Below are 23,136 nucleotides of genomic sequence, written 5' to 3' on the forward strand. Positions count from 1 at the left end.
AGTGTAAGGAATAGTTTGTATTGATACAGAAGAGGGAGTGCACTGGAAAGATTAAGGCCCAGTGCACAGAAATGCCTTTTTTTTTTTTAAGTTTATTTATTTTGAGAGAGAGAGACAGAGAGAGGGAGGGAGGGAGGAAGAGAGAAAGTGTGCACGAAAGTAGGGGAGGGACAGAGAGAGAAGGAGAGAGAATCCCAAGCCAAATCCTCACATTGACAGTGTAGAACCTGATGTGGGTCTCCAACTCATGAAGCATAAGATCATGACCTGAGCTGAAATCAAGAGTCAGATGCTTAACTGACTGAGCCACCCAGGCTCCTGAGACATGCTTTATTGAAGAATTTCAATATTGCCATTTTGATTTATGTCAAGTTAAAATTTTGGCCTTATTGTCACTATCTTTAGAAGTTTTAATGCATAATTATTACATGGAAAGATAAAAACACGTTTTTGGAACAAGTCTAGAGCTTTTAAATGATTTGAATTCAAATAGTGTGATATCTTGTATGTCTAAGGTAGAAATGTTGGATTTAGCAAGTTTTTTTAGGTAAGTAATTTTTGCCCATCAACTCATGGGTAATTTGTTATTGTTATCATATACATAATTTAATTCTCACAGGTAGGTAAGGGAAAAATAAGATGAACTTCAACTTAGTGGGGTAAAGTAAAGGTCACAGGTCCCCCAGCCAGTAGAAACAGGATTGGAACTGTCACTTTCATTAGTTGTGTGATATCTGGGCCATACTACACCTCAGGTGCCTACTGCTGTTTTTCTCAAGCACGCTAAAGTTCAGTAGTTTCTCTTGGATATTTTAGTTCATTTTTTGTTTTTGTGTTAAATGGTAGAGTCCTGAAATAGTTTGCCTGTATTTTCATTGTTTTAGTGAGACAGTAAGTTCACTGAGGTTTTCACTCTGGTATCCTAAAAGTCTATCTCCAGGTGTTTGTTTTTATATCAGGTATTTTTTAGCCCTGTAACTTTAGAGGGAGAAACTCAGACTAGATTTCCATCTTCTAATTGGCTATGGAAGGTGGGAGTGGTGGCGCAACACTATCAACAAAAGCAGCAAATGGTAGAAATTAAAGCAAAGGAGATGGCCAATTCCTGTGCCCATGATACAAAAAAAAAAAAAAAAAAAAAAGACAGTAATTGGGGCACTAGTAAGAATCAAGAAGCTTTATAGGTCCTTTAACCATTCTAACTGTCAAGAATACCTAAACCTATCCCTTGTCTCCCCAAATCTCTACTCCACTGCCTACTCCCTGCCCCATTCTCTTCTATAGTTCATCAGGAGTTTGAAGCTAATTAAAATATCCTAATCTCTTTGTAGGAGAATGAAAAGGAACTTAACAGTGCCTCTTGGATGCATTTATCCATAAAACAACTTGAAAAATATGTATCATTATCTCCTTTGTATATATAAGAAACTGGACCTTAGTTAAGTAACTTGCCCAAAATGATAAAACTAGTAGTGACAGTGCCTGGATTAAAATTCAGGTCCTTTGAATCTAAAACCCATACTTTGCCCACGGTGCCATTCTACCTCTAGAGAGCTACCTCTGGTTCCCCTTCCAAGTTGGAACTCTAAATACATTGCTCCATAGAAACATTGCTACACCTGGTGATTAAGTTCTGTTGTAGTGATGTATAACATAGCTATTTTTTATATTATTATGAGGATAGTATTCCATTGAAGATCTGTCATGGAATAAAGGATATTTATAGGAAAGGCATCATGCTTCTTTTAGAAAGTGCCTCATCAAGCTCAGACACAGACAATAGAAATGCAATCAGTCATATTATCCACAATAGCACATTCTGCTGATCTGGGAGTTAGTTCATGTTTCTCAGTTATGTGAAATACAACTGTGAAAAATTAATTTTAAAAAAGATTGCTGATATTAAATAAAAAAAAGGAAGTATATAACAATGTATAATATGATACCTATTGTATGCATAAAGTTTTATTTAAAAAGCCTTATTCACACATACATTCAGAACACACATAGACATACACACTCATGTACACTGTGGAAGGAATTGTAAGTAATTTAATAGTGGGTACCTTTGAGGAGAAGGATATGCAAGACTGAGGAAGGCATTTCTTTTTCTTTACCTGTCTGTATTGTTTGAATTTTGAACCTTACATATGTTTTACTTCCATTTTTGTTTGTTATACTAATCAAAGTTACTGAGTAATGAGATCGTGGATATTTTTGTTGCCTTCTGTACAAGGTACAAGATGTACAAGGTACAAACTAAGAAAGTTTATCCTTCAGAATAGAGAAAATCACTCTTAGTTTTGACAAGTGGTATTAAACTATTTGATGGTGGCCTGGGGTTTCATCAGTTACCTCATTGTTCTACACTGAAGACCAGGTATAGAGGCCTAGCAGCAGAACGCTGGCTCCCCTATTCTGTTTCCACATCAGAAATCCATATTCTTTCATTTTATATGTTGGAATTCGTGTAAGATTTCATTAAAAAAAGAAAATGGACCATTGCCAAACCCCCCAAAATTGGAAACTACAAACTATCCAATTATGTATGAGATAAGGAAGATTAGAATCAGTGGCATACTGACTGATAAAAAATGATAAATGGCAGCTGAGAAAACACAGTAGTATGGGGCTTTTTCATCATAGGAGTAGATATATGTGTGTATGTATCTACTAGTAGATATGTATGTATAGATATATATCTTCTGGTAGTTCCTGAATACTGTGCTGTATTAAAGCTGAGTAAAATAATGGACCGTTTTGGCAACTTTCAGTCAACATGATCAAGTCTTACTGTGTATTATATACAATATTCTGTAGAGGGAAGTAAGAAATTATGTTTTACATCAAAACATTTCCATTAAAATTATTGAAGAGTTTTAATGCTTTTAAGTTATGCTCCATGCCAATTACTTTCCATACTTATAAATTGAAAGGAGATAATAGTTAAATTAAGCTTTTGGGAAAAGCCAAGTTCAAATTTTAGCCAAATAATAAAAGGATATTACACCACAATTTTGTGTAACAAAATGCCAGACTGTACTTAGTGGTAACTGACTGCAGACACTGAAGAGCATTCAGTGTCATAAAATGACAAGGGCTCAGCCAGATGATTAATTTCCCCACCTGGCACCTGAAACTACTTATTTTTCAGAAAATTTATGAAAAAGAACTAAGATCAGAATTTAAACAAACAAAGTGATAATAAGCATGTACTTATATTACAAATAAAATTCAAACTACCCTGAAGGCAGCTAAGGACCCTTCAGTGTCATAAATCTGTATAAACTCCACACTTCAGACCATTGATTTCTGTATTTATAAAATAAAAAAATGTAACACTTTTAAAGACAACTTAGGAAAGAAGGCCAATGTGTAGAGAAGTTAAATATATGACCATTCAGTAAAATAAAATGATAAGTTAGGCTCAATGGTGCCTGACTATCGTTTACTGTGAATGTAAGTTGATAAATATATAACCCTGAACTCCTAGATATAATTCATGCAACATAGTAAAAAGTGCAATTAAATTATGAGAGTGAGTTTAGGAACATAAACAACATGGTTGCTAGACACATCTGCTAAAGTACAATATTACACAGTATATACCCAATTCCATAAAAATCAAAATATATGAACAGCCAACTATCAATGAATGACAATAAGGAATTAAAATAAACTTACATTTTTATAATAGCATAGAGAAAAGCTCCACTGCACACTTGATGATGAAATGAGCTTGGTCAAGTGGAGAAGCGCTCCCTCAAAGATCCTGACTGATGAAGCTCCAGTGATTGACAGTGATACTACTATCCACTTATTCCATCTCTAAAAGTGAAAATCCTATCCATATCTCAAGCCCAGTTAAATAACTCAGGCCTCCACTTATATTGTTACCTTTTTTTAACAAGTTCTGGCAAAGTCCTAAGGTTTACACTTGGATGTTTTTGGATGTTTTTGAACTTGAGTACAGATTGCAGTAACTATGGGAAGCCCAGGGTTAAACTAAAGTCAAAATTACACACAGCAGTTCCCTTGATTGGGACAAGCAGCAAATTCAGACCACAACACCAACACCCTTTTCAGCTTTTGCACATAAAGATCTCCTAGAAAGTTCTTTATCCCCATTTCTATTCTGCAAAACTGTTTTTCATTCTGAAAAACAGTAAGTCCACAATCAGACTATTAATTTCCTCATATGTACATTGAAAATGTCTCAAACTTTCCAAGAAAAATAATAAAAAGCACAAGGATCAGAATGTAATTGAATGCAATGATGAATACACAGTTATTTTGTAAAATAAAATGCCAAACTACATTCAGTGACAATGGGGTGCAGACAGTGGTTAAGTTATGTATAAAATTTTTACTTGCTGGAATACCTTACCAGAATAAGTTGTTCCTCAATAATACTGACTAAACGGGGCACTCCTGTATGCATCACCTGTTATATTGGTTAGTACTGTTGGTTATAAGTAATAGAAACAAGCCATTTGGTTGAATTTTTTTAACTTAAGCAAAAGGATAACTTGTAATAAAGACCCCAGGAGATTTTGCAGAACCCTAGGCAGAGGATACAACTGGGCCTCAGCAATCAGCCTTAATTTTATCTGCTTCTCTCACTGGGATATCTTCAGTCTCCCGTTACCTTTTTACTGATAATTTATCTGGTTATCTCCCTGCAAAATAGTTTATGTTCTAGAATTTCCTGTCTCCCCCGTGCAAAGCTACCTACTTCTTTCACTCTGGCTGATTTTTGCTAAAGGTTAAGAACAAATTACACTGAAGGGCACTGGGGTGACTCAGTTAAGCATCCAGTTCTTGGTTTGAGGCTCAGGTCACGATCTCACTGTTCAGCAAGTTTGAGCCCCATTTTGGGCTCTGGGCTGATAGCATAAAGCCTGCTTGGGATTCTTTCTCTCTCCCTCTCTCTCTGCCCCCCCCCCCCCCCACTAGAGCTGTCTCTGTCTCTCTCAAAATAAATAAATAAACTTAAATAAAAAAAAACAAATTACACTGTATCAACTACTTTTTCTTAATATGTATGTGGAACCTCCCAGAATTATCATTTTTTAAGATCTTATTAATCAGATGAGTCTCTGGTTAATGGAATTTCAGTTGGAATTAGGATTATCTGTGGGCAGTAGAAAGCCTCACATGCATTTTGTTTTTTTCTTTTAAGATTTTATTTTTTTTCATTTTTATTTATTTATTTTGAAAGAGAGAGAAAGAGCATGCACATGTGCATGCGTTGGGGAGGGGCAGAGAGAGAGAGGGAGAGAGAGAATCCCAAGCAGGCTCTGCTCTGTCAACCCAGAGCCAGACATGGGACTTATATTCATGAAACTGTGAGATATGACCTGAGCCAAAATCAAGATTCAGACACTTAACCAACTGAGCCACCTAGGCACCCCTTTAAGATGGTATCTTTAAGCAATCTCTACACCCAGTGCTGGGCTTGAACTCATAGCCCTGAGGTTGAGTTACATGCTATACTGATTGAGCCAGCCAGGTGCCCCTCAAATGCCAGTTTAAATAAAAGAAAAATTTATTTCTGTCTTTGAAAATTTTAAAGGTCCAGTGCTGATACAGTAGCCTCACAAAGGCATCAGGGACCCAGTCTCCTATTTTGCTGACCCACTGTGCTTGGCATGGACTTCCAAGATGGCTACTTGAACCACAGCCAATCTGCCCCATTCCAATCAAAAAGGAAAGGGCAAAAAACAGTCCTATCTACCTCAAGCAAGGAACACTAGAAAATAAATCTTTATTCTGGGTAGTTGTATTACTCAGTTAAAAGTCAAGGGTTGTATTACTAAAAAAGTAGAGTACAATCAATATTAGGGAACAACAGGCTGTGCCATTGATGTCTATTAAAAGGTGAGTTTTAGGGGTGCCTGGGTGGCTCAGTCAGTTGAGTATCAGAGTTTGATTTTGGCTTGGGTCATGATCCCAGGGTCGTGGGATCAAGCCCCTGTGTCATGGAGCCTGCTTGAGATTTTATCTCTCTTTCTGCCCTCCCCTCCTCTAAATGAATGAATGAATGAATGAATGAATGAATGAATGAATGAATTAATGAATTAATGGGTTTTATAGTATAGATGCAAATGAGCCCAAATCTTGGTATCTCTTCTATGAGAATGCCTACATAATAATTGCTTGAAATAGTCATTTCTTTAAAAAATTTTTTTAAAGTTTATTTATTCATTTTGAGAGAGAGTTCAAACAGGAGAGAGATGGAGAGAGATCATCCCAAGCAGGCTCTGTACTGCCAGCACAAAGCTCCGTGCAGGGCTTGATCCCACACACTGTGACCGTGACCTGAGATGAAACCAAGAGTCAGATGCTTAACTTGACTGAGCTACCCAGGCCCTCCTTTAATTTTTATTAGAGAGAGAGAGAGAGAGAGAGAGAGAGCATGAGCCAGGGAGAGGGAGACAGAGAGACAGAGAGAAAGAATCTTAAGCAGTTTCCGTGTTCAGCATGATATATGATGTGGGGCTTGATCCCATGACCTTGGGAATCATGACCCAAACCAAAATTAAAAATCAGATAATCGACAGGCTGAGCCACCCAGGCACCCCAAAACAGTCATTTTTTTTAAGTTTATTTATTTATTTTGAGAGAGAGAGAGAGAGTTCACTAGCATGTCAGTCCAGAGCCTGACGTGGGGCTTGAACTCATGAAACTGTCAGATTAGGACGTGAGCCAAAATCAAGAGTCAGACCCTTAACCGACTGAGCCACCGGCTGCCCCTGGTCATTTTAAAATGACCTTTGAAAACAATCATAGGTCTCAAAAGAAAATCGTGAAAATATTTTGCAACTGAGCATAAAGAAGGCTAGGAACAGTACTACAATAGAATACAAAGACAAATAAAAATCCACAAATAAACGAGAAACCCAAGCTAGCAAAACTTAAATAGTATTTACTTTAAAATCAGCTCACTGCATTTATGTAATGATGTCTGAAAAGATATGGTAATTTTCAGAGCTTAAAATTACTGGTGAGGATATTGAGAAACATTCCCCCTTTTTTGGCACCTGCAGTATCAACTCTTAAATATATGGGGTGCCTGAGTGGCTCTGTGGGTTAAGTGTTGACTCGATTTTGGCTCTGGTTATCATCTCACTGTACATGAGATCGAGCCCTGTGTTGGGCTCTGCGCTGACAGCACAGAGCCTGCTTAGGATTCTTTCTCTTTTGCACGCATGCTCTCTCACTGTCTCTCAAAATAAATAAATAAACATTAAAAAAATATGTTTAAAATATATTTGGACATACATACTGCAGGGCCTGGACTAGAATTAGGCAAGAGAGGCTTGTAGGGCACAAAATTCATGGAGGCACTTCTCTCCTATTGGTGTAAGTGCAGACTTTACATGTACATCACCCTAAGAGTGATGCCTTCTTGAATCTTGTGTTCTGAGGCACTGCCTTGCCTCACTCTAGTCCCAGACCTGTTGTACCAATGAGGCAAATTTGGCAGACAAATGTACAGTAGCTGTAACCCACTTAAAGGCCTTTGCAAACTGGAAAAATGAGCAACCGTAGAATCAAGAACATCTCTAAGAATTTGCCTCTTGATTTTTCTGACTGTATTTAATGGGAAAGATAAAAATGCTGAATTTTGGTTAAAAACAAACAAACCATGATTAGAATGCTTGACTTTTGAAACCAATTTTGTACAGTAATTAAGTGTGATTTTGAGAAGTTGTTCTTTTATATTCATATATTCTGGAGTAACCAAATTAAAGTGTCTGCCACAGTTTTCCAACTAAGAATTGAATTGCCATTTTTTTCTTATGGAGATAAAACTGTCCCCATATAGGAAAAGAATCTGAATAAGGTGAATAAATTATGTGTGTCCTTTGATGATAAAGAATGATTTATAAGTCTGGCTGATTTGCTAAATGCTTTGTAAAGGCTAAGCAGTTAGCAACAAATGGTAAACTGAGTGTCATTGATGTGTATTGGCAGGGTCACTTTAGGATACATTATTGATGATAAATGTGAAGGAAGGACCAGTTAGCTTTCCCTTTACTGCATCAAGAAGAGGAAAATATCTATAGAATTTGAACAGATTCATACAAACTATGATAGAACCCTTCTCAACTGCCAGTACTGGATAAAATTTAGTCTATAATAGTAAGAAACAGACAAAATAAAAAATGAAAAGACCCACAACAAAGTGCACAGCAAAGCTAGGGTGAAGCAAGAAAGGCAACTCTAGGGTGTAAAATTTGAGGAAACACTAACTCTTGAAGTTATGTAAGTGCTAACGTGGCACTTGTTTAAACCCAATAGTTAATGTGTCCTTAAATTTTGGCAATGGGTGCATCATTATTAAGGAGATATACTCATTCCCAGTGTTACACATGAACCTCAAAATAAGTGCCTCCTTAAATTTTGTGCAAAAAAAAAAAAAATTCTTAATTAAGACCAATCTTAATCATTGGAGCAAATGACCTTCCATAAGACAAACTTATCACAAAAACAAATTAAAAAAAAACTAATATTTTTAGTGTGAATGAACTGGACATTCCATTAATAAATGAAACGAGTAAGTAGACACCAAAAATAATGATCTGAGGCAAAATGTTAATCATAGATTATGATATCTAGATAAAGAATATATGGGTTTTATTGTATTATATTTGCAACTTTTCTGAAAAATTTTCCCCCACGTGGTGAAAGTAATAATTTGATAATAGTAAAGAGCTCTTGGATATGAAAAGACAGAATTTTTAAATTTTTAAATTATATATAGCTGATTGTATGTTATAGAACATCCAATTAGTGAATAAGAAGACAACCTTGAAAAATTCTCTGTAGAATTCAAGGTGAAAAGTAAATTAATTAAAATTATGGAGAGAAAGTAAAAATAAAGACTAGAGTTAGAAAATTCAGTATATTTAAAAATAAATAAATAAAAATAAATAAATAAATAAATAAATAAATAAATAAATAAAAGAGGTGAGAGTGGGAGAGAGCCAAAGCATAAGAGACTCTTAAAAACTGAGAACAAACTGAGGACTGATGTGGGATGGGAGGGAGGGGGGGTGGGTGATGGGTATTGAGGAGGGCACCTTTTGGGATGAGCACTGGGTGTTGTATGGAAACCAATTGACAATAAATTTCATATATTTAAAAAAAATAAAATAAAATAAAAAAATTTACATCCAAAAAAAAAAAAAAGAAAGAAAATTCAGTACACTTAGAAGAGATGTAGATATGAGAACAGATGGGGAAAATAATTTATCAAAGGGAATTTATGTGAACTAGAGGAAGACTTGAGTCAGTAGATTAAAAAAATTCACAAGTACCAAACAAGATGAATGGAATGAGACCCAAACTAGACATATCCTGATAATTCTTTTGAATTTACCTACAAAGGAAAGATTTTATCATCAGGCACATTTGTAACATTAATTATGAACACAATGGAGCATGTTTATATAATTAAAAAAGAATAAATATCTGCAGAAGGATTGAAACACATCAAATATGTAAAAAATCATGAATTTCTAATGATAATACCCAAATGGATGATGGAGATTATGAGGACACCAATTCAGTACTGTATACATTGGTAAAAAAAGAAAAAGAGTCAAGAATTTATCCTGACTTTCATTTATGAACTGTATTTCAAGATAATAGTTGATGAGGGAAAATTCTTCCACTATAGAAGAATTCTGGATATGAAATGCTGAAGGAATGATACCATGTGAAAAGTCATCATTTCATAATTCCCTAGGAAATAATGGATCTAACAACAATTAGCATGGCTGCTAAAACCCTTGAGGAAAGATATAATAATAGATGAATGGATTGGGCTCAACTATAGTGATCAATCTTAATATCCTTAAGAGTATGACAGTCATTTTGTACCTCCTGATATATTGCAATAGTAAGTATATAGAACAACCTGTAAAATATTCTTGCCATAGAATTAAACTGAGATCTGATCAAGCCACTGGTTATAATAACCATCAAGAGATATGGAGTGTGTGGGTGTGTGTGTGTGTGTAGGAATATGTGAAATGACACCATGAAGATGCAGTCAACCAAAAACAGAGAATGTGGGAAATCTTTCAGGACAGATGACTCAATTCATTTAACAAATGAATAGTTTGGACAAAGTGGAGAAGAGGAGAAATTACAGATCTTAAGTTTTCTTATCTTTTAGAGATATGTACTGGATTATTTAGTGTTGAAATGATAGGATCTAGGATTTTCTTTAAAATACTCTAGAAGAAAAATATGTGTCGGGGGAGAGGGTTGTATTTGGAGAGAATAAGAAAAACTTGGAAAAAATGTTGATAACTTTTTAAAAAAATGTTAACATTTATTTGTTTTTGAGAAACAGAGAGAGACAGAGCACAAGCCAGGGAGGGGCCGAGATAGAAGGAAACACAGAATCCGAAGCAGGCTCCAGGCTCTGAGCTGTCAGCACAGAGCCTGACGCGGGGCTCAAACTCTCATACCATGAGATCATGACCTGAGCCGAAGTTGGACGCTTAACCAACTGAGCCACTCAGGCGCCCCTTATGTTGATAACTTTTCAAGCTAAGGAGTGGTTACATGAGGACTCATTATAAAATTTGTTCTACATTTGAAATTTTCCATTATAAAAAATAAAACCAAGAAAAGACCTAGAGGATTGATTAAGATGTATAATTCTAATTAGGCTCTGAGAAGGACAAGAAAGAGTAGAAAGAGACTATATTTGAAGAGATATAATGGCTGAGAACTTTTTAAAACTGATGAAAGGTACAATCTGCTGATTCAAGAAGCCTAGCAAATCCTAATTAGAATAGAAGAAATCCAAACCCAGAGACCTTGTAGTGAAACTTCAGAAGATGATTGATTGATTGATAGGGAGATATAGGTAGGTAGATAGATAAATAGAAGAGATTTTTAAATAAGCCCAAGGGTGGGAAGAAGCCAAAATACTTTCAAAGGAACACTGCTTATTTCTCAGCAGCAACAATAGAAGCCAGAGATAGTCCAATGATATCTTTCACATGATGAAAGAAAATAGCTGCCAGCCTGGAATAGTAGTCCAGTGAAACTATTTCAAGACTGGGAACAAAAATAAAGATGTTTCCAGACAACTGTTTGTTACCAACAGACCCTCACTAAAGGAAATTCTAAAACATGTAATTTAGGAAGAAGGAAAATATTCATTAAAAGGTCAAGAATTCAAGAAACAAAAAAAGATCAGACAATGGCATACATGTGTATAAATTTAAGCACAAATTGACAATATAAAACAATATCTCATGATGGGTTGAAATAAAAGAATTAATATATATGAGAACGATAATATATAAGCTGGGAGTGAGAATGAATACTAAAGTATTCTAAGTTACTTATATTATTGAGAGGAAGGATAAAGATATATTGATTGTTCTTTAGACATTGATTAGTTAAGTAAGCATGTTGTAATTTTTAGGGTAACTACTAAAAGGATAGAAACATAATGTTTAACTTCCAAACTAGAAGTGTGAATAGAGGAAAAAGTCTTAGAAGTAGTAATTCAGTGAAAGGAGAGAAAAATAAACACAAAGTGGTTAGAACAAATAACAGTTAAAATAAGACAGATTGAAACTCATCACTGGTTGTTAACTCTAAATGGGCTAAATGCTTCAGTTAAAAACAAAGATTATCAGTCTGGATTGAAAAAAAGTCCAAGTAGGTGTACCTGGGTGGCTCAGTCAGTTAAGCGTCCAATTTCGGCTCAGGTCATGATCTCGCAGTTCATGAGTTCGATCTCCACATCCGGCCCTATGCTGACAGCTCAGAGCCTGAAGCCTGCTTCGGATTCTGTGTCTCTCTCTCTGCCCCTCTCCTGCTCACACTCTGTCTCTCTCTCTTTCTCTAAAAAAATAAAAGTAAAAAAAAATTTTTTTTAAGTAAAGTTGAAAAAATTTTTTAATGTTTATTTATTTTTGAGAGAGAGAGAGCAGGGGAGGGGCAGAGAGAGAGAGAGGGAGACACAGAATCCAAAACAGGCTCCAGTCTCCGAGCTGTTAGCACAAGAGCTGGACACGAGGCTTGAACTCGGGAATGGAGAGATCATGACCTGAGCTGAAGTCAGACACTTAACTGACTGAGCCACCCTGGTGCCCCTAAAAAATAAAGTTAAAAAAAAAAATTCAAGTGCACACATCTAAAAATAGATATATGAAAGATTGAAATTAAAAGACTGAAAAAAGATTTACCATGAGAACATTAACCCAAAGAAAACCAATGCTGCCATATTAATATGGAATATAATGGGTTTTAAGGCTGAATGTGTTACTAGATATAAAAGCTGATCATTTCATCATGAAAGAAGATTCGGTTTATCAGGGAGATACAAATTTTGAATTTGCATTTACTAATAACATGTTCTCAAAATATACAAAGGTAACTTTGAAAGAAATAGAGACACAGATAATCCATATCATAGTAAGCAATTATAGCACCTCTCTCTCTGTAATTGATGGAATAGGCAGACTTAAAAATCAGTAAGATTTAGGGGCGCCTGGGTGGCGCAGTCGGTTAAGCGTCCGACTTCAGCCAGGTCACGATCTCGCGGTCCGTGAGTTCGAGCCCCGCGTCAGGCTCTGGGCTGATGGCTCAGAGCCTGGAGCCTGTTTCCGATTCTGTGTCTCCCTCTCTCTCTGCCCCTCCCCCGTTCATGCTCTGTCTCTCTCTGTCCCCAAAATAAATAAACGTTGAAAAAAAAAATTAAAAAAAAAAATCAGTAAGATTTAAAGACTCTATTTGATCTCATAAAATACACTATACAACTAAAGAATTCATTTCTTTACAGTGACTATGTCTTAGGCTCTAAAGTAAGTTTTCAACAAACTTCCGAGGGTTGAAATTATGTTTTCTGCCCATAGTGCAGTTACTCTAGAAATCAATAACAAAACAATAACTAGAACAAATCCATATATTTGAAAATTACTATATACATTTTCAAGTAACCTGTAGGTCAAAGAAGAAATTATAAACAGAAAGTAAACTATAATCCAGTGAAATATTTTGGTTTTACTACATGACATGTTGTTGAGGGATATTTACAGTCAATTTGAACTCCTATAATCATTTCTGTGAAGGTTTTATGTTGACTTAAACTTCTTGCTTGGCACTGTTTTTTAATATAAGTCCCAACTTGAAGGGCTTGAAGAACAAGCTTGACATGTTTGAACTTGGAGAAGAGTCTCAAAAAACAATCAGAGTACAGTTGAGTTAATGCAGCAACTAGATATTATAAAATGGCTTAATTTTCCTTTTACTGTTTGTTTCGATAGCATTTAAACAAGAGGTTAGGACATATTTATAATGGTAATATGTATTCTTTAGCTGGCTTATGTACAAAAGGCCAAACTACTGTGGGACATGTAAACTTCTAAGTACTTGGATTATGAGTTGTAATCTAAGGGTTAATATATGCACTAGATATTGGCTACATTAGTGCCATTTTCAAAGGGTGTATGAGCATTTTCTTTGCAAACCTGCATGTAGTTAGATCATTTCATTAGGTCTTAAGTTTATAACCCGGGAATTTTTTTGGCCTTTAAAAAAACAAAAAAAAAAAAAGTAAATTTCTAAGAGTGTAAGAGGACTTTTAAAACTAGATTACCCTTTCTAATAATGATTTTATTGAGATGCAAAGCCAGTAATTGAAAATACATTGTAAATAAATTGATTATGCTTTGGGAATGTAAACTTATAAAGTTCTTCATACTTTGATAAGTAAATTTGTAGTGTTACTTTCTATTAAAGTATATTTATGTTCTAGTACTAAATTCCACAGACCATTCTCATACCCAGAATGCCTTGTGAAGCTCAAGAGATAATTATTTATCTGTACTATATCGTAATTTCTAATTCTAAGATGTAATAATTTACTGTAATAATTTGATAAAAATACTAAAGCTGTTTCTGCACCACCACCACCAGATGCAATTGGGGTGGAAACTCTTCAGTGTTTATCTATTTAACTCTTAGCTGTATCTTGGCTGCCTTTGGAAGACTTAGGTTTTTAACATAGCTGGGCTTTTTTCTTTTTTTCTTTTCTTTCTTCTTTCTTTCTTTCTCTCTTTCTCTTTCTTGATTTTTTTCTTTCTTTCTTTCTCTCTCTTTTTCTCCCTTCTTTCCCTCCCTCTCTCTCCCTTCATTCCTTCCTTCCTTCCCTCTTTCCTTCTTTCCTTCCTTTCTCCACAGACCATCCACACTTCTTGTAGTAAAACTTCATAAGTAAGCAAACCAGAAAAGGCTCATCAAATTGAGTGATTAGTATAAGTAACAGAGTTCATTTTTAATTTAAATAGAAAAAGTTTATTCTTTCATCTAGTCAAAATAACTTGAATTATTAAGTAAAGATCTTCATTTGACCTGATTTTCATGAGTTAAATATGGTAGTAATGTGCCCTTAATGTAGACAAGTTTGTTCCATTACATATTGTTCCTCTTATATATATATTTCTTTAGAACTTGTTAATATTTTTATTTTACTTAACAAAATTGTACCTTGTACAATAGATGTTATTCTTATTTTAGCTCATACTATTCTTACAAATTTAGAATTGACTAAAAATATTTTTAATACAGAAATTTTGCTTATTTGCTTTTTTCCCCAGAAAAGTATGTCTCCTATAGAGCACATCTAATTTTTTTAGAAAGGAAAAATTACTTCAGAATATTTACTTAATACAAGTTAACATACAATGTCCAAAATATAACCAATTCTGTATTAACAATATTTGAATGATGAGGCTTTAGGGTATATATAACCAAAGATATTACTAGTTTGTTTCTTCATTTTGAAAATATTAACTCAGGCACATGTGCACTTTATCATTTTCATGGGTAGCAATCATGACTTTGATAAACATTATCAATGAAAGACATGGATGGCTAATATCAAAAACACAAGAAACAAGTGTTGGTAAGGATGTGGAGAAAAAGGGATAAGGTTGGTGGAAATGCAAACTGGTGTGGCTACTGTGGAAAATAATATGGAGTTTTCTCAAAAAGTTAAAAATAGAACTGCCCATGATCCTGTGATGGCACTACTGGCTATTTATCAAAAAAAATACAAGACCTCTCTGACCTCAGCCTTAGCAATTTCTTACTTGACACATCCCCAAAGGCAAGGGAATTAAAAGCAAAAATGAACTACTGGGACCTTATGAAGATAAAAAGCTTCTGCACAGCAAAGGAAACGACAAACAAAACTAAAAGGCAACCAACAGAATGGGAAAAGATGTTTGCAAATGACATATCAGACAAAGGGTTAGTATCCAAAATCTATAAAGAGCTCACCAAACTCCACACCCAAAAAACAAATAACCCAGTGAAGAAATGGGCAGAAAACATGAATAGACACTTCTCTAAAGAAGACATCCAGATGGCCAACAGGCACATGAAAAGATGCTCAACGTCGCTCCTTATCAGGGAAATACAAATCAAAACCACACTCAGATATCACCTCACACCAGTCAGAGTGGCCAAAATGAACAAATCAGGGGACTATAGATGCTGGAGAGGATGTGGAGAAACGGGAACCCTCTTGCACTGTTGGTGGGAATGCAAATTGGTGCAGCCACTCTGGAAAACAGTGTGGAGGTTCCTCAAAAAATTAAAAATAGACCTACCCTATGACCCAGCAATAGCACTGCTAGGAATTTACCCAAGGGATACAGGAGTACTGATGCATAGGGGCACTTGTACCCCAATGTTTATAGCAGCACTCTCAACAATAGCCAAATTATGAAAAGAGCCTAAATGTCCATCAACTGATGAATGGATAAAAAAAATTGTGGTTTACATACACAATGGAGTACTACGTGGCAATGAGAAAGAATGAAATATGGCCCTTTGTAGCAACGTGGATGGAACTGGAGAGTGTGATGCTAAGTGAAATAAGCCCTACAGAGAAAGACAGATACCATATGTTTTCACTCTTATGTGGATCCTGAGAAACTTAACAGAAACCCATGGGGGAGGGGAAGGAAAAAAAAAAGAGGTTAGAGTGGAAGAGAGCCAAAGCATAAGAGACTCTTAAAAACAGAACAAACTGAGGGTTGATGGGGGGTGGGAGGGAGGGTAGGGTGGGTGATGGGTATTGAGGAGGGCACCTTTTGGGATGAGCACTGGGTGTTGTATGGAAACCAATTTGACAATAAACTTCATATATTGGAAAAAAAATACAGAAACACTAATTCAAAATCATGTATGCATCCCTAAGTTTATAGCAGCATTATTTACAATAGCTAGATTATAGAAGCAGTCCAAGTGTCCATGGATAGATGAATGAATAAACAAGAGGTGATACACACACACACACACACACACACACACACACACACACACACACACACACACAGAGGAATATTATTTAGTCATAAAAAAGAATGAAATCTTGCCATTTGCAATGCCATGGATGAAGCAAGAGAGTATAATGCTAAATTAATTCAGTCAGAGAAAGACAAATACTGTATCATTTCACTCACATGTGGAACTTATGAAACAAAACAAAGAAGAGAGGGAGAAACCAAGAAACAGACTTTTGATCATAGAGAACAAACTGATGGTTACCAGAGGGAAAGTGGGTGAGGGAATGGGTGAAATAGGAGATGGGGATTAAGAAATGCAATTGTTGTGATGAGCACTGGGTGATGTATGGAATTGTTGAATCATGTATTGTACATCTGAAACTAATATAATACTGTATGTTAAAATTTAAAAATTATAAAAAAATATTCATGAAGTTTCTAAAAAATACTTTTTGATAGAAATATCATTGTTACAGTACTCTGAAGTCAAACTTTTATTTACTCTGAAGGAAGCATCAAAAAATAGTCCTACCCTGATTCATAGCTTTCTGACACCTCAAAAAGAAGGAAAAACTAAATCAACAGTGTGTGGTTTTCCAAATTTTTTTTTAAAATTCAGTGTACATAGTATGTAGTTTAAAATAAAATTTGCTGTGAATACTATGATTAAATTCTCTTTATCATATAAAACATTAGTAACCCGAGTACTTTTCATTGTACAAAATACTCTCGTGTGTACATTTGTATAATGTTTTTAAAGGGTGTGAGATGCTAAAGTGCTATAAAATAGAATCTGACCACTTCGCAGGAGTTAACCTCTTTTGACAAAGGGTTAGAGACACTAGTCATGTAGAATGCTATAGGAAGCAGTTCAGCAATACTCATTGTTACTCTTAACATGGACTGAACATGAAGTAAAAGTAAATTATTTCTCCTACTAGGGGCGCCTGGGTGGCTCAGTCGGTTAAGTGTCTGACTTCGGCTCAGGTCATGATCTCAGGGTTTGTGGGTTCAAGCCCCACGTCAGGCTCTGTGCTGACAGCTCAGAGCCTGGAGCCTGCTTCAGATTCTGTGTTTCCCTTTCTCTTTGCCCCTGCCCTGCTCACACTCTGTCTCTGTCTCTGTCTCTCAAAAAGTGAATAAACGTTAAAAAAATTTTTTTTAATTATTTTACTTACCTTAAAATTGCCAAGACAAGTAGTATATTTCAAGTAAATATTTGTTAATGATAATGATAATTGATTTTCCTTAAGTGAGAAATAAACCAATTGAAAACTGGATGAAACAGAAAAAATAGATAATTATATTTCTTTTTCTAAGAAAGAAGTATTCTATGGGAATGTCTCTCAAAGTTTGTGTTGGGGACAATTGGGGAAGACAGTGTCCACTAAATACCTAGGACATCTTTAAAGACATCTGGGATATGCCTCTCCTCATGTGTTATTTTATGCACTTATTATGTAGACCACATTCTATGCAATGTGCTCTACTATGAACCAGGAGGAAAACCATGACTAAGACAAAGTCTTTGTCTTCAACAACCTCACAACCTACCCAATATGGCAGGCACATAAAAAGTATGATACAGTAAAATTAGGGCTGTAATAGAAATAGACTAGAGTACTATCAGAATATTAATGAGAGTATTATGTGTACTTCACTACATCTTCTCTAAACTCTCTTTTTTAGAGGTTAGGAACTGGAAAATTTTGTGGGTTTGTGTTTGTGTGTACAAGTGTGGGTGTAGTGTAGTGGTAATGAGTTGGACAGCAGAGATCACAACTGATCTGAGTGGTAAAAGGACAATTGGAGTTCACTAAATGAGCAAAGAAAGGAGGAGGGCATTTCAAAAGGAAAGATGGGCAAAAGCTTTGAAGGATGTAAGTGCCTAGTTCAAGAGACCGTGAGCACTACTAGTGTGATTGTAAGTGGAATAGATGAGTAGAGTACCTGGGCATAAAAATGGGATCAGGTTGTGAAAATTTGGGGGTATGATTGCTAGAAATTATTATTGTGTAGACATTAGGATACTAGTAGCAGTCTCTTGAAACCAGCTACTCTGAAGTCAAGCTTTTATTTACTCTGAAGGGAAACATAAACAGTAGTCTTACAGGGCACCTGGCTGGTTCATTCAGTAGAACGTGTGACTCTTGATCTTGGGGTTATAAATATGACCCCCCATGGTGGGTGTATAAAATTACTTAAAAATAAAATCTTAAAAAAAGAAGTAGTCTTAACCTAATTCTTAGCTTCCCAATACCTCTAAAAGAAGGAAAAGCTAAATGATACTACTAAAAGGCTGTCATATGCCCAACTGCATGGATGTATCTCAAATGCATTATGCCAAGTGAAAGAAGCCAGAGTCAGAAGGCTAGTTTCTATCTTATTTCACTTTTGTAGCATTTTAGAAAAGGCAAACTGTAGAGACAGAAATTCACCAGTAATTGTCAGAAGGTAAGGGAATGCATAGGAATTTGGGAGGGATGGGTAATGGAATGGTGCTGTATACAGTTGTGGAGGTTGCGCAATTGTATGCATTTGTCACTTTACAGAACATTGAAAGGGTGGGTTTTACTGTATGTATTGTTTATCTTGTTAATAATCATAATAATAATAGTAGTAGTTATAGAAGCATAATGAATCCTGAGCAAGAGACCCCTCCTGTAGCAGAATTAATAGCATTTCCACTGCGTCTTTCTTAACATTCAGTCTTCATTGCCTTATCCCCACTGCTTTCCTTGTCTTCAGCTTCCGCAGTTCCTGGTGATTTTTGGCATTTTTTACCTGAGGCTCCAGTGACCTTCCTTGATAGATCTTGGCTCCAAGATTGTAAGGAGAACCATTGCTCACTCGGTTGATTTCCAGGTTCAACCATGCACACCTTTAGTTTCTATGTGATAAAGGAAAGACATGGCTAAATTTCAGTAAAATGAGAACTTTGAAGACCATATGTGAAAAACAGAGACCAAAGAACCTGAAGACAGGGATGTACATAGGAGACTTTTATAACAACCCAGATCAGAAATCATGAGGGCCTGAACCATTGAGCAAAGCAGTGAAGATAGAATGGAAGGATGAATAAAACTGTAAAGTCAGAATTGACAAGACTAAAGAAGAGGATCTGTGGGAGAAAAGGGAAGAATGAGAATCAAGGGTGATTTGGTAGTTTCTAGCTTGGGCAACTGGTTAGATTGCTCATTTTACTCATTTAAGAAATAATTACTGATTACTGAACTGTACAAGTAAAAATGGTTAAGCTGGTAAATTTAATATTTTCTTTTTACCACAATTAAAAAATGTATGTATATTAAATATATTTATTGAGCATCCACGGTGTGCCAGGTATTATGTTAGATAGTGGATATAATAACAGACATGGTTTCTGCCTTCCAGAGGTACTACAGAGTGAACCCAGAGGTACATACATAAAAATCATGGTAAATGCTTTGGAGAAAAAGAACTATAAGAGTTTGATAGTAGACCTATTAAGAGATAGTAAGAAAACATTAATAGGAATGGTAGGAGAGATGAACTTTAGACAGCATGTATGAAGGCTCTGAATCAAGAAGTAACTTGTTATGTTTAAAGAATGGAAACAAAGCCCATGTAACTGGAATGTAGTGGGCAAGGAGAGAGTGATGTTATTACAAGTTTGGAGAGGTAGATGCTGCTCAGGTCATGGATCGCATGGATGACAGTAATGATTTTCACATAAAACCATGTGTGGTAGAAGGCCATTAAAGTTAGAATGTATGCATGTTATATGTGTGTTAAGAGAAGGGAGACATGATTTGTAACCTCACATTCTGCCTTACCGTTTTCTGTTCCTGCTTTAATCCAAAGACCACCTGTCACCTTGTATATTAGACCCATCCCCCTGGTCTACTCAAGGGGTTTGATCCTGATTTTACCATTCCCCTCAGTATCTTACACTGTACCTGATCACCTCACTTAGTGGAAAATGTTCTACAACATAGCTCCAAACAAAACTTTCTAGACACCATATGTCCCTTTTGTTACATTTGCATTTCTCTGCCTTCTACTGAAAGAGTTGTCTATATTCATCATTAGTTTTTTCAGTCTACTTCAAACAGGCTCTTCTTTCTACTTCTGTTCTTTGAAACCTCCCTGGTGGAGGTCACTTCCATCTTGCCAAATGCACTGGTCACTTTCAGTCCTTTTCTTATTGATCCCTTTAGCAGTATTTAATGTAGCTGACTACTTTTTCCTCTTAAAAAAAATGTGTTAGTAGAATTGCTTTAGCCAGATAATATATTGACATGGCTCAAAAATCAAAATGATATAAAAAGATACACATTGGGAAGTCTTCATACCACTCCATCCCAGTTTACCGTATTGTACCTCCTCCACCTGAGCTTTCTAAAAATAAACCACTTTTATTAGTTTTTTTGTGTATTTTCCAGTGGTTTTACGCAGGTAGAAGCAAAACTAAATGTTTATTTTTATTCCTTTTTTTCTGGCCCCAAAGGTAACATCCTATAAACACTATCCTGCCCCTGAATTTTGCTCTTTTCATTTAATAGTATATGCTGGGGGTGCCTGGGTGGCTCAGTTGATTAAGCATCCAACTCAGCTCAGGTCGTGATCTCACAGTTTGTTAAGTTCAAGCCCCACATAGGGCTCTGTGCTGATGGCTCAGACCCTGGAGCCTGCTTCGGATTCTGTGCCTCCCTCGTTCTCTCTGCTTCTCCCCTGCTTGTGCTCTTGCTCTCTCTCTCTCTCTCTCTCGCTCTCTCTCTCTCAAAAATAAATAAACACTAAAAACATTAAAAATAATAGTATATCCTAGAAAACTTCTCATTTTGGTATATGGAAAGCTTCTTCATTATGTTTTACATGTCTATTCCAGTATGTAAATATACCATAATTTATTTAGCCAATTACCCATCCATTGTGTTATTTCCAGTCTTTTGTTATTACAAACAATGCTGCAATGAATGATTTGTACACAGATTACAGATTACTTTATATATGTTTGATACATTTTCTGAAGTGAGTCAAAGGGTAAATGCCTTTCTACTTTTGATAGTCATTTTCAAAAGGCCTTCCAAAGGAAACACACTATTTTTAAAATTTATTTATTTATTTATTTTGAGAGAGAGAGAGAGAAAGGGAGAGAGAGAATCCCAAGCAGGCTCAACACTGTCAGTGCAGGCATTGATCCCACGAACCATGAGATCATGACTGCAGCCAAAATCAAGATTCAGACGTTCAACCGACTGAGCCACCCAGGTGCCCCAGGATATACTATAATGCAGTCAAATCTAATCATGTGCTTTAAAATGCTATCTATATAGTAATATAGCCCAGTGTCTCTTTGGCTTTAGCTTTTCCCTGATTTGTTATCTGCTCAACATCTCTCCTTGTGCAAAATTGAACTCATTTTCTTCCCAAACTTGCTATTCCCCTCATTTTCCCCATCTCTCAATAAATAGCAGTGCCATTAACCCAATTGTTTAGGCAGAAAACTTAGGAGCCCATATTTTCTCCTTTTCTATACAACAAGTTAAATAGAAATTATATAAGCTATATATAAGTTCTTCAAAATGTTTCTAAATCTGATTCCTTCTCACCATCTCCCCCCATTCTACTGTGGCATAGTCTCCATCATTTCTCTCCTGGACTACTTCAGTGGCCTCCCAACTTCCTCTCTGCTTCTACTTATATACCCTATCCAGAGTCTATTTTCTACATAGTAAAATCTTTTAAAAATTGTTGTTATTTTATATTTTATTTATGCAAAATAACATATGAAGTACATATGTAAGTTATGGATCCTAACAACAAAGTGAATACTATCCAATGTAAAGAAGTAACAATAATGTCAATTCTATCTATAATGCTTCTGTCTATCCCTCTGCCTGTGATCTTCCTCCCTTCCCCCAAACACATAGCTGCTAACCATTCTCTTATACATGTGAACCCATAAACAATGTTTATTTCAAGCTTTATAAAAATGACACTATCCTATATACCTAAATATGTTATTTGATTTTCCTTATTTTTGATCTTTGTACAAATGCATTATCCTTTTTAAAAAAAATTTTTTAATGTTTACTTATTTTTAAGAAAGAGAGAGAGAGAGAGAGAGAGAGAGCGCGTGCACAAGTGGGGGAGGGGCAGACAGAGAGGGAGACACAGAATCCAAAGCAGGCTCCAGGCTTCGAGCTGTCAGTACAGAGCCCAACAAGGGCCTCCAACTCACAAACCCTGAGATCATGACCTGAGCTGAAGTCACACACTTAACCGACACAGCCACCGAGGTGCCCCTATCCTTTTTTTTTTTTAATGTTTAATCATTTTTGAGAGAGAGAAGGAGAGTGAGAGAGAGAGAGAGTGCAAGCGTGGGAGGCCAGAGTGAGAGGCAGACACAGAATCCGAAGCAGGCTCAAGTCTCTGAGCTGTCAGCACAGAGCTCGGCATGGGGCTCAAAACCAGGAACCATGAGATCATGACCTGAGCCAAAGTCAGATGTTTAACCGACTGAGCCACCTAGGCACCCCTGCGTTATCCTTTTAATAGACTTCTCTATTTACTCAATATTATGTTTCTAAGATTTACCTGTGTTGTGTATAGTTGTAGTTTATTCATTTTCACTAATATTAATAATCCATTACATGGAGCTTACCATAATTTATCCATTATCCTGATGATAAGAATTTTCCTGCAAATTTCAGCCATTAGAAATGATATTGCTGTGAATATTCTTTCTATCTCTTGATATACATGCAAAAGGGCTTTCTTGGGGTAATGGTTCTCAGTGTTAGCTGGGAAACTT

General features: G+C 35.9%; 1 protein-coding gene across 17 annotated transcripts in view; it reads left to right on the top strand.

Moving 5' to 3' along the window:
• EHBP1 (EH domain binding protein 1) overlaps window positions 1–23,136 on the top strand; it is a 361,935-nt gene that overhangs the window by 192,733 nt on the left and 146,066 nt on the right. The gene's annotated exons all lie outside the window — the stretch shown is intronic.

Source organism: Leopardus geoffroyi, chromosome A3, assembly GCF_018350155.1.
Source record: "Leopardus geoffroyi isolate Oge1 chromosome A3, O.geoffroyi_Oge1_pat1.0, whole genome shotgun sequence".
Classification (NCBI taxonomy): Eukaryota; Metazoa; Chordata; class Mammalia; order Carnivora; family Felidae; genus Leopardus; species Leopardus geoffroyi.